Source organism: Rhinopithecus bieti, unplaced genomic scaffold (genome assembly GCF_001698545.2).
Source record: "Rhinopithecus bieti isolate Rb0 unplaced genomic scaffold, ASM169854v2 scaffold_26607, whole genome shotgun sequence".
NCBI lineage: Eukaryota > Metazoa > Chordata > Mammalia > Primates > Cercopithecidae > Rhinopithecus > Rhinopithecus bieti.
In genome coordinates, this window is record NW_016812346.1 from 1188891 (window position 1) to 1201879 (window position 12989).

The window sequence follows — 12989 nt, forward strand, 5'->3', positions numbered from 1 at the left end:
TACTTTTCTGAATCTCTGTTGACAAGATTTTGACCCACAGGATTTGTGTGTAAGTGTCTTATACTATTTTTTAGAAATCCAAATGGCTCTTATGAAAAGGTCCTTCAAATTCCTGGTAGAAGATAGTTGACTTCTAAGCCCTCCCCAGTCCCATAAATCCCCTTTTGAGTACTCAGTACTTTTCCTACCAGCTGGGAGATGTCAAGGACAGGAGTTTTCAGGATGTCACTCCTCTGCTTAAAAGCTTTCCATGGCTCCCCCATTGCCCTCAGGACAAAATCTAAACTCTTGACATGGCATGCAAGCCCCTTCAAGATCTGATCTGCCTCTCCAGTCTTATCTCGTACTATCACACTGAGATGCTTACAGTTTTCAGTCAGTATAGTGTGTCTCTGTGCTTTTGATTATCTTGTTGCTATCGTCTAGAGAACCTCACTCTAATCCTTCCACTCCTGGTTAACTCTTACTCATTCTAGGAAAGACAGTGCATATATCATAGAGGAGGCTAGACTTACAAGTCCATCTCCTTTCCCCAATAGCACCCTTGGCATAACTTTGTCACCTCACTCGCTACTTTATGTTGAAACTCTTTATTTATCTCTTAGTTCATATCTCCCAAAAGACACGAACTTCCTGAAGGCCAGAATTGCATTTTTTTCTTCTTTGTGGTACCAACTTTCTGCACAGCACAGTGTTTTGCACAGAGTAGGCATCCGGGGAATGGTTGAAATGAACACTGATCGGAACAAGCTATAAACTCCATTAGGACAAGTCTCTGTTTGTCTTATTCACCACAAAATCCCCTGTGCCTAACACAAAACGGAGATTGATACTGTTGCTGAGAGGTGTCTCTTCATTTATTGCCTTATGTCTGTATCTTGCCTAGTCTTCAAATAACTCTTCCGATTCTCCTTTTCCCACCCTTCCACTCTGGTCATAATAGAATAACTGGAATTGGACTAGCCATCCTAACATAAGCGATTGTAAAAATGAACACAATATTTGAAATTAACTGTCTTCTGACTTTAGATAAAAGGCAGCACAAAGCTATGCCTTCCAAGAGGTAGAAAACTACACAAGTTACATGGTCGTTCCAGCTTTCAGCTTAGAGGAACTTTATAAAACTCCAAAGTAGGAGAGTTCAAATAGAACACAGCCATCCTACTAGTTTAGGGCCATTGACAAATCTGGAATTTGTGGGATAGGGTAGTAGAAAGAAAAGGCTCTAGAAATCTGCATTGAGGTCCTCATGAGCCTCTGCTTAAATGCCAAGCTTCACGTATGCAAGGAAAAACTTCATGTGGCTGGTCAAAGAACATCTACTGGGGAAAGAACAACTGCCAGGAAATAAAACAACGACCAAGCAGCTGCATGCTGACATTCACACAAGGCTGAGAGATGTTTCCGTTCCAACTGCCCAGAAAGGAAGGACCTTGTTGAACATACTAGGCTTCCACTACACACTGGAGAAAGGCCATACTTTAGGAATAGGGGCAATCTACTTATAGACTCAAGGCTACTTTAGGCCTAGTCTAATGGAGATTAAAATAAACCTTGAAATGATCATACTAATTTGCAAGTAAATTAACTGCCTACCTAAGCAAAAACTCAACCTTTTTTTAAGGAAGACAACAAAATCCAGACCCCCAACATCTTAATATCCATAATGTGCAGTATACAATAAAAAATTGTGTGTGCATAGAAGAAGGATAGGGAACCCATAACCAAGAGAAAAATTACTCAATAACAACATAGATTACAGGAATTGTGGAATTAGCAAATAAGGACTTTGAAAATGTCCCTACTATGAATCTGTTCAAGGAATTAGAGAAAAATATGAATATAATGAGTGAGCAAATAGAACATCTTCATAGAGAAATGGAACCAAATTGAAATTCTTGAATTGAAAATGTAGTATCTGAAATAAAAGTTTACTGATGGGTTTAACAGCAGATTGTATATTGTGGAATAAAAAGGTTCATGATTGAATACAGGGCAATAAAAACTATCCAAACTGAAGCAGAAAGAGAGAAGAATAAAGGCTGAAAAAAATGAACAGAACTTCAGTGACCTGCGGGACAATGTCAAGTGGTCTAACATGTAATTAGAGTCCCACAAGGAGAAGAGAGAGATGAAAACAGTAAAAATAATAGCTGAAATTTTTTCAAATTTGATGTAAACTAAACCCACAGATCCAAGAAACTCAACGAATCCCAGGAATAAACACAAAACCATAATAAAATTGCTGAAAATCAATTATAAAGATAAAATCTTAAAAGCAACCAGAAAAGACATAAATTCCCCTTTTCATAAATGAATTTCTCTTTCTAGTAATGCTACCTCTTCCTCCAGGCTCCCTTAGCACCTTTTCTTCAACTGTCCTTTGACTCTGTCTTGATCACAGCTTTGGGTCTATACCTCATGCCCCTTAAAAGATTTTGAACTTTTTGGTGGCTGGGAATTCATCTTGCATCGAGGCTATCACAGCATATTACAACATCTTGCCAATAGTAGTTGTTCAATAATCAATTAAATGGGTGAATTAAGTACCTGAATGAATAAAGATAATAACAGATTGGTTATGAAATCCTGGACTTCTAAGCAAACAACGCCAAGAAGCAGTAGAACCCAGGTCATCCCACAAGAGAAGTATGCCTCCCCTTTCAGAATAATAGTATTTAAAACCACAATTTATTGAGTGCCCACTGAATGCCTGGTGCTGTGGTAAGCCATTTATGTACACCTAATTAAAGTCTTATAGTGAGAAAAGCAAAGGGCAAACAACTAAGTAAATTACCTCTGGTCACACAGATAGTAAGTGAGATTGTAGGTTATCCCCACAAGATTGATTTCAAAAACTGGGCAAAACACCTTCTCTACTTCCTACTCACAACCCATTTCTCAATCATGTATTTCCATACCTCTATGCTTTCTTTTGTTCATGTTATTTCTTCTGCCTTTCTCTCACTCACCTGTTGAAGTCCAGTTCTTGCTCAAGATCCACATCAAAACTATCTTCGGCAGGAAAAATGAGTTCACATACCACCACAAATCCAGAAGGTAGGTCTGAGCGCCCATGCTGTTTTAAGCCATGAAATCCTGAGATGAATGAGATATGTTTTCTAACCTAATGCACAGTGTAATCAGAGAAAGAGTCCTGGGTCAAATGAGATAATTATAAGAGAGAAGGCAATACTAGGGTCTTGGGGAGCCCTGAACCAGCTAGATTGGTCAGTGAGGACTTCCTGGAAGAGGTCATGCCTGACATGAGTCTTAAGGATATGAGAACTAGCCAAAGTATAAAATACAGATGCAACGAAAAGTCCATATGCCTGCTTTAGAGGACACAGTGAGAGAAGCCAGGGTCAGTGGGATGGCGGGAAGAAGTCATCTTAGAAGCTGCTCATTCTCCTTTGCTCCATGCCAGCAGGTGCTCTCAGGTCTAAACTCCTTTTCCTAACAGAAGTCTGCCTCTGCAGTAACTCTGACTCCTCCTCAGTGCGTGTTACAGGGAATTAAATTCCTTTTGAATAGATCTACCTTCAGAGTGGGAAGTTAACGAGTCACTATTTTTCAAATTTAGGGAAAATCCATAGTTGTCCCAGCTTTACAGCTTGCTATTATTGGACAATCAAACACAACTATTTTCTCAAAATAGAATGGGGTTTCCTGCAACTCCTCCTGTTCCCATCCCAGCCGCCACCACCAGCAGCAGCACAGGGTGGGGAAGCCAGTATTTTGCCTGGGTCCAGGCCCACACTGCGCTTTTAATCCTAGACTGTATAATTAGCCCTTGCAGACAGAGGTTAATTTCCTACTGTGAATTCCCTACCGAAGTAGCATGGGTCCATGGGGAAAACCAAGGGAGAAATTGCTTCCAGGTGCCACCTGGTCTCCCTGCATGGCTGTGAGAGAGGCCACATGGGGAAGTGTGATGAGCAAGGGCTAGAAACCTCCTACAGACGCAGGTTTGAACTGAGCCACTTACTAGCCAAGTACCCTAGGGCTGGTGGTCTAATTCAAGGCTTCGGTTTACTCACCTGTCAAACAGGGAGAACACCACCCTATTAACTGTGGTGAGGTATGTCACAGTTGTGGTGCAGTACTTACATGTACAAGCATTCAACAAGTGCTCTTGCCTCTTGGTTGCTTGGTACCACCTTGCTACTATCTGCCTTTCTTTCTCAGAGAAAGCTCCCTTTCTGAGACCTTCGGGTAACCTACCTCTCGGATGTTTCCTTCCTATCAACAAGAGGCAATGATGAATCCTTTTTTTTTTTTTTTTTTTTTTAAGCTCAAAGGGGATGTGAAATTCAAATAAGGGACTAGACAGATGTATTTTTAAACTCTTATTTTAAATATCCTACCAGTGTTTCTCAGCAGGGCTCCCTGGGATTTGGGGCAGGACAGTCTTAGCATTCCCAGCTTCAGTGTATTCAGTGCCGGTAGCAGCCTTCTTAGTCATTGTGACTACCAAAAACAAGCTGCACACAGCTCTACGTACACAAACACACACACAGAGACACCCCATGCCCCATCTGAGAAGTCACTGCAGGTTACAGTCTGATCTCACCTACGCAGCATTTATCATCTCTCTGGGTCCTGTGTCCTAACAGCACTGCTATAAAACAAGTATTCAGACGCAGAACATTATTGCTCATGTGTATTTCTTTTTAATATACTTTTTCTAATTATGCAAGTTAACACATGGTAGTTGAAAAAGTCAAACAACAGAGAAGCATAACAGGTAAAACAAACTGAAAATCCCCGGCATTAACATTTTAAATATTTATACGATTTTTATTATAAAAGTAATAAAATCACATGGTTAAAAATTCAAGCACTGCTAAAGGGTGTAAAATGAAAAGTAAAGGTCTTTAGCATCAACACCCATCCTGTCGTTCGCGGTTTTATATGTATCTTTCTAGGAATTTCTATACAGACTCCTATCTGTGTGTTTGTGTACACTTTTCAAACACACATGGAATCTTATACTTTATTTGCTGTTCTGCAAGTTGTTTTTTTCCACTGAACAGTATATCTTGTGAATTACTCCCTCGCAGTATATTTAGATCGTCCTCATTCTTTTTAACAGCTTCAGAATAGTCCATGGCATAGGGGGCCCTGGTGTTTTCTGTGTCCTCCCTGATTCAAACAGCGCTGCCATGGAGACTGTCCTCTGTGCCAGCTGCAGGGTGCTCGGGTTCTATTGTTCTCAGTGGGAATTTGAGGACAGACATTCAGTGCAGGTGGGAGGCCACACCCAGGCGACCCCAAGCTGAGCAGGAGCAACTGGAGACTCATGATGGAAAGTCAGAACACCTGGATTCCAAATACAGCTCAGCTGCTCTGAGTAACCTTGAGCTGTCTTCTTTGGGCCATGCTTCCTCAGCTACAAAATTATGGGTTAGGACAAAATGACTCCTGTACCTCTAACATACCTGTGAGTCTAAAACTGAAAATAAGTTCTAAAGTGACCCTGGGACCCAATAAAGGAGGCCAAAATGCCAAATCTTTTTTTTTTTTTTTTAAAACAAGGCATCACCCCTGTCACCCAGGCTGGAGTGTTGTGGTGCAATCATGCTCACAGCAGCCTCGACTTCCTCGGGCTCGGGTGACTCTCCCACCTTAGCCTCCTGAGTAACTGGGACTACAATTATGTGCCACCACACTCGGCTAATTTTTTGTACTTTTTTTTCTTTTAGTAGAGATGGGGTTTCGCTATGTTGCCCAGGCTCGTCTCAAACTCCTGGGCTCAAGTGATCTGCCTGCCTTGGCCTCCCAAAGTGCTGGGATTACAGGTGTGAGCCATAGTGCCCAGCCTAAACCATCATTTTTATCCTCCACGCTAGGCCATTGCTGCATTCATTAAGCACTGCTGCTTCAGAGAGAGAAAGCGTCCAGGGATGGTTCTACCTGGAAGGAAAGGAATGGAAAAACCCTCATGAGTTAGTGCAGAGGATCTAGAGCTGTTTAACTTGAAGATGAGAAGGCTGAACTGTGATTTGATTAATCTCGGTGAATCTATGAAGGGTTTCTCTAAAGAAAGTTCTTAACACTTGTTCTTCATGTTCTCAGAAGATGAAGCAAAAGAAAAGGAACTAAAATGAAAGCAGTAGAAATTCGTGTGAAATGGAGAAGACATTTATTTGATTACTGGGATTAAACAAAAAGTAAACAACAGAAGTTGCCACCAAAAAATATTATGTGGCTCTCTAACTCTGGATTGTATTTGAACATAGTTAAAACATCTGCCTCAGACAGAAGGACTGGACCAAAAATATTTCTAGATGCTTTCCCATATCCTGTGACTCTTTCACAGTTTTTAATTTCTAAGTTCTGACCAAAACATAACCTCTGGTTAATGTTAATAGAACATAATAATAGTAATGTGTAAGGAGGAGAGTTGATAACAAACACAGCTGAACTGTTGATATATTTTGGGCCTTCAATAGGACTAACTTATTAATAAACAAGTTGCAAATTTTTATTTCTTCTCAGTAAGATTTGACATTATTCAGGCCTATAGGATTAGGGTTGAGAGGACACAGCTAAAGTATGCAACGGCTTAGGTCTGGACCTTAACTGTGTGGATAGAGCACAAAAATAAAAATATAAAGGGAATTGTGGCCTCATGCAGTGGCTCACACCAGCAATTTGAAAAGCCAAGGCGGGAGGATCACTTGAGCTCAGGAGTTTGAGACCAGCCTAGGCAACATGGTGGGACCCTGTCTCCACAAAAAGTAGAACAAATTAGCCGGGCATGGTGGCACGTGCCTGTAGTCCCAGCTACTCAGGGGGCTGAGGTGGGAGGATGGCTTGAGCCTGCAAGGTGGAGGCTGCAGTGAGCTGTGATCATGCCACTGCACTCTAGCCTAGGTGACAGGACAGAGTAAGATCCTGTCTTTACAAAAAGGGAGTGGCGGATTGTGAAAACCAAGGAACAATTTAAAACCCAGGTCACACACTGAGAAACAGCTACCTATATCTGAGCCCTGAGGTGGGGTATGGATTATTGGTCTTGTGATTTCTTTTTGTGTGCATGTGTGATTTCTTTAAGGTATAAGCTCATCAGTGAGAGCTCCTTACCTTTAAATTCAAATAGCCCTTATGCATTGGTTTTCAATTGTTACATAACAAATTACCCCAAAATGTAGCTTCTTAGAACAACAACATTTATTATTTTACACAGTTTCTGAGAGTCAGGAATCCTCAGGCAGAAACAGGTAGTGATCTGACTTTTTGTTTCAGCCAGGGTTGCAGCCATCTGAAGACCTGACCAGAGCTGGACCGTTGGTCACTGAGGTAGCTCACTCACACAGTTGACAAACTGATACTGGCTATTGTCAGAAGGCCTCAGTTTCTTACACATGGACCCCTCTGTAGCTATTTGAGTATCCTCACAACATGGCAGCTGGTTTCTTCCAGAGCAAGTTATCTGAGCAAACCTAAGGAGTAAACCACAATATCTTCTATGAGCTAGCCTTGGAAGTCAAACTCTCTATTTCCACAATATCCTATTGGTATCACAGGTCTGCTCTACTGGCTGAATTATACAAGGGCGCAAATATCAGAAAGTGAAGCTCAGCAGCAGCCATCTTGGACCTGGCTACACCTTACATGAGAGTCCCTTGTGTTGTCAAGAGGTAATAGCACCAACCTAGATAGAGCCAGCCCTGAGTCTTGGCCCTGTGTAGGTGAGTGGCCTGGGGGAAACAACGTAACTGGCCTTACCATCAGTTTCTTCATCTATCAAATAGAAATAATAGTAGTACCTACTTCTCTGAGTTGTAATGAAGATTAGATGAGATAGAATAAATAAGGTCCTCCACAGTGCCTACAAGATACAAAGTGGCTGTAATAGTAACTACTGTTTTTATTATTTGAATGTAGTACCTTCACATTTATCATTTTTTAGATTTACATTTTACTTGCCCTTCCTTAAGAATTTTAAGGAATAACATGCATGCATTACAGTGTATAAAGTACATGTACAATGATATTTTGCAATGTATCCTTCCCTGCAGCCATAGCCCAAATCAAGACATGACATAAAACATTTTTAGCAAACCTGTAAGATTACCTCATGCACTCACCTACCCTGAGACAACTACTATTCTCATTCTAAATATTGCTTAGTTCTCAAATTGCTCTTGAGTTGTATAGAAACAGAATCCTGCAGTGTGGACTCTTGCATCTGGTTTCTTTCATTCAATCAACATGAATGAATCTGTGAAAGAATCTGTGAGATGCATCCATGCTGTTGCATTTATCAATAGTTTTTTTCTGAATTGCTGTGAAGCTTCCCATTGTATGAATATACTACAATTTATGTATCGGTTCACCTGTTGATGGGCATTTGGATTGTTTCCAGACTATTATGAATAAAGCTGCTATGAACATCACTGTTATTATATCATCAGCACCACCGAGTAGACTAAGAATGTGAAAGTACCCAGCTGGAAAACTATGATTGGTAGAGAAATAATATGATGGAGAGGAAGCAATAAAATAGTTGTTGCTGTTGCTGTTCTTATTATTATACCTAAAATATATTAAGCTTTTTCTGTGGGCCAGACGTTAGACTTTGTGTTTATATATTCTTTTTCCTACTTAACCCTCATGGAATCTGTATAAGGGAACATAATTATCTTCATTTGACAGTTGAGGGAACTGGCCTCAGAGAGGTTAAGTGATTTGCTTACGATCAAAATGACAATCACCAGCCGTGTGGGGTAGCTCACGCCTGCCATCCCAGCACTTTGGGAGGCCAAGGTGAATGGATCACCTGAGGTCAGGAGTTCAAGACCAGCCTGGCCAACATGGCGAAACCTCATCTCTACTAAAAATACAAAAATTAGCCAGGCATCGTGGCAGGTGCCTATATTCCCAGCTATTCAGGAGGCTGAGGCAGGAGAATAGCTTGAACTCAGGAGGTGGAGGGAGACGGAGGTTGCAGTGAGCCGAGATCGTGCCACTGCACTCTAGCCAGATGACAGAGTGAGACTCTGTCTCAAAAAACAAACAACAAGAAAAACCAAATTGGCAATCACCCAAAGAACCAAGATAAAATTTTCCCATTTGACTCTGACAGCCTTTAACCACTAAGCCAAGGGTCAGAGAACCTGGGCAAAAGTTATCTCATCCACTTAAAGTATGACAGGTTCCCAAGTAATCTCCCCAAGCTGCAGTTTCCTCATCTGAAAGCGGGGATGATTGTACTGAAAACCATAGAAAGGGAAAGCTTTTATGAGAGTAAGATGTAAAATCACTTAGCTCAGTGTCTGGAATACAGTATGTGTTTGATTAATATCAGTTTTCTTCCTTCCGCACAATTAAAAATCCTTAATTTCAGAGATGTTTCTTTTAGTTACAGAACTTTTAGAAATCTCACTTCACTCCTTCAGCCAACGCCCAAGTTAGAATTTCCTTGGAAACTGCAAATTTGTATCACATTTTATCTGCCCCAGCATCCCTGCTTCTCCATTCTAGGAGAAAGAGGAGCCCAGTAGAAAAAAAAGGGAATTGCTCCTAGTATATCCTAAATGAAAATCAATGTTCTAAAGACATTGTACTTCATCTCCTAATACACCTTGGAGGGATACCAGGGATTTGAAAGGAAGAAAAGGCTCCATTAGATGCAGTGGGCCTCCTGAATGCATACCAGAGGGCACGGGGGTGGTGCCTCTATTTTGTGCTTCTTTGCTGCCTGTAGACCCAGAGGGAGCCTGGGCAGTACTGATGGCAGGAAGTAGCTTAGGAGCTTGGCTGACCTTCACTGAACCCAGAAGCCATAAAGAAAATGACTGAGACAGACATGATAAGCATTTCTGCATAGCAATAAAAAAAGAAGAAAAAACCCAAGCAATGTCAAAGGAAACAAGGAAAATATTTGCATTTTATAAGATATGATAGCTGCTTTAACATACAGAAAGCCCTACCAATCAATAAATAAAATAACACAACATACAAAGATATGTATGGTAATATCTGGTAAACATAGAAAAATACTCAAACTCGGTAATAGTTAAAATAATGAATATCAAAATGGCTTTAAACTATTTTACGCCTATAAGGTCAGTGAGGATTTAAAAAGTTAAGACTACCCAGGGTTGCTCAGGTCGTGGAGAAACACGTGTTATTAATGAGAGTATAAAATCTGTACATTCTCTTTTGGAAAGTGATTTGGCATTATCTTTTTAATTTTTTAAATATTAATATTATTTTGCCCAGCAATTTATCTTTTGGCTTGCAAAGATATTCCAGTATGACCAAAAAAAAAAAAAACAAAAATCTGTATGGCATGTGTACATCAAATACTACATAGGGCATGGCACAGAGTAGGTACCAAACTGATGATGGTTTTTATGAATAAGTGAGCATTGTAAAGCCACCACAGTCCTAAGCATGTTGCATGCATTAAGTCATTTAATTTTCACAAACAGCCTTGTGAGGCAGATACCATTTTTATCCCCATTTTACAGATGAGGAAACTGAAGTACAGAGAAGTTAAGTAACTTGAGTAAGATCACACATTAAGTGGTAGGGCCAGGATCCCGCCCTTGACATTCTAGCGCTACAGCAGCGCTCTCCAGTAGAATTTACTGCTGTAACAGAAATGGTGTATAACTTGTACTGTCCAATACGGTAACCACTAGCTGCATGGAACCACTGTGCACTTGAAATGTGGCCGTTGTGCCTGAGGAGCTGAGACTTGTTCTTATAATACTAAATATTAAATAATTAAATAATATTAAATATTAACATTTAAAGTTAAAATGGCTACCGTATTGGACAGCACAGCTCTAGAATCTGTGCTTAATCACTCTACTGTATTGGCTGTGGTTACTAGTAGTAGTAGCAGCGCAGCAGCAGCAGTAATGACAGTATTTCGGTGCATTAGAAGGAAGAACATTATGGCAATCGGAGCTCAATGCGACTGGAATAGGTTGCCTCTGGAGCGAGTAGTGAGTCCCTTGTCATGTCAGCAGCAATCACATTGTAGATGAGATTCAGGCAGTGGATTTGGGAGGAATAAGAGGGCAGATAACAGTAAGAGGTTGGAGAATTACTGATTTTCAAGGTTTAGTTCATCAGTGGGAATCTGATCCCAAATGGCAAATGTAATCCACACTCCTCATCTCACAGACATCTCGGGTGGGAAACTGTATCACCAAAATTTTTCCTTTCAAGAACTCTCAAGGGTATCTAGCCCCTCAGAGAAGGGGGAATTAACATTTGCTGGATATTTGCTGTGTGCCAAATACTTGACCAGGCTTCATTTATGATATTCTAAGCCTTATATGAGTGTAACAAGGCAGATGTTGTAAATCCCCATTTTGCTTTTGGAGTCACCTATTACAGATTATCTGCAATAGGTGACTTAATCTCTCTCAGCCAAAGACGCAGAGATGGGATTTGAACTTAAACCTTCCTGAGTCTCTAGCCTGCTTCCCTCATTTTTCAGAGAAGAAACTGGAGGCCCAGAGAAAGCCAGAGTCCAGAGGGCCCAGGGCCTTTTCCTGCCCGCCTCCTACTCCTCCTCATTCCTGGAATCCTATCCACATGACCCTTGACAGACAGATGACCATCCATTTTCTCTAGAACATTCCCTGAGGCCTCCATTTTATAGCTGAGAAAATGAAGTCCTGTTTAGGCTGGTGATTTGCTCAAAGTCACAAAGAAAGTGAGACACAGAGGCCAAAAGCCAGGGCTCCTGCCTCCCTCTCATGAGCTGCCACCCCACTGAGCCCACCCAGCTCCAGCCCCACAGGATAGGACACTACTCAGGAGAGAGGCTTGGCCTCAAAGGTCTCTAGAGGAGGGTGACAGGCCCTGCTCTGTCTTCTGATTCCTCTCCACAGTTGATAGGTGTGCCATGGGGGCAGCGTGTCCCCACTGCCAGGCTTGGCACTTGCCAGGCAAGGCCTCTCCCAGCCTTCAGGAAGCCCCTAGTCTCCAGCATGTAACACACTGTGCAAAAACCAGTCAGTTTTTCATCAGAACCCCCATAGAGCCATGACGCATGCGTCTGTGTCCCTAGAGCCCAAGGCAGGACACCGTTAGCATCAAGAATGTGTCATCAAATGGATGACAAAGCAAAAGCACAGACTAGGGCACAGTTTAGCTGGCTTGTGGCACTAGCAGCAGTTTTCATCGTCTGCAAACAGATATTAAAATATCTAACAGCTTTGTTGTAAAGTAAGGCACTAAGAGTGTTAGACACAGAGTGGGCGACCCACTCGTCAGTAAGTTTCCTGAGGGCAGCATCACTGGCCTCTCACCAGTTCCTGACCCAAGGCCTGACACGAGCATAGCTTTCTATAAATACTTGTTGAATGAGTGAGTGAATGCACGAATGACTTAACCAACAAATGTGAATAGGCTGTGAGATTTTGAGAACATTTTATACACTAGGTGCTCAAAAAGTGTGAATTATTTTTCCTCCTCCTACAAATGTGGCATTTGAACTGAACCTTCAAGAAAAGATACTGGCAAGGGTATTGAAGGTCAAAGACATAGTCAAGCAAAGGCCAGAGGCCAGGAAAGTGCCGAGTGCCTCAGGAAAGGTCACAGGGAGCTAACTCCTCAGATCCAGGCCACTGTGTGGTCAGTAACTGCGAGAGCTGCCCGGAGACCCTTGCAGGGGACCAGCAAGGACAGTGCTCAGGGCTGCTTTTAAAAGGCTGAGCTCAGAGACTTTGCCAGAGCATCTCAGAAAATAACAAGTTGCCAAAGGGCAGGAGAAGCAGGGATTTAGCACTAATGGGCACTGCAGGGTCTGGGACGTCTCAGCTGGGCATCAGGAAATAATTTTTGACATGGAGAGCCATCTGTTGCGCTTTGTATAAGCCCTTCTGAGGGACGTGCATAAACACAGGCCTGGCTGGATTGTCGGATGTTGCATGTTGCAGCTGGGTGGAAAATTGTCAGCAAGAAGAGGAACAACTTTCCAGTGAGTGTGAATGCATCTCTCGGCCACAGGGCCT

At 41.8% G+C, this 12989-nt stretch overlaps 1 protein-coding gene across 1 annotated transcript in view; it reads left to right on the top strand.

Moving 5' to 3' along the window:
• Positions 1–12989, top strand: part of TENM4 (teneurin transmembrane protein 4) — a 562312-nt gene that overhangs the window by 219503 nt on the left and 329820 nt on the right. The window lies entirely within an intron of this gene.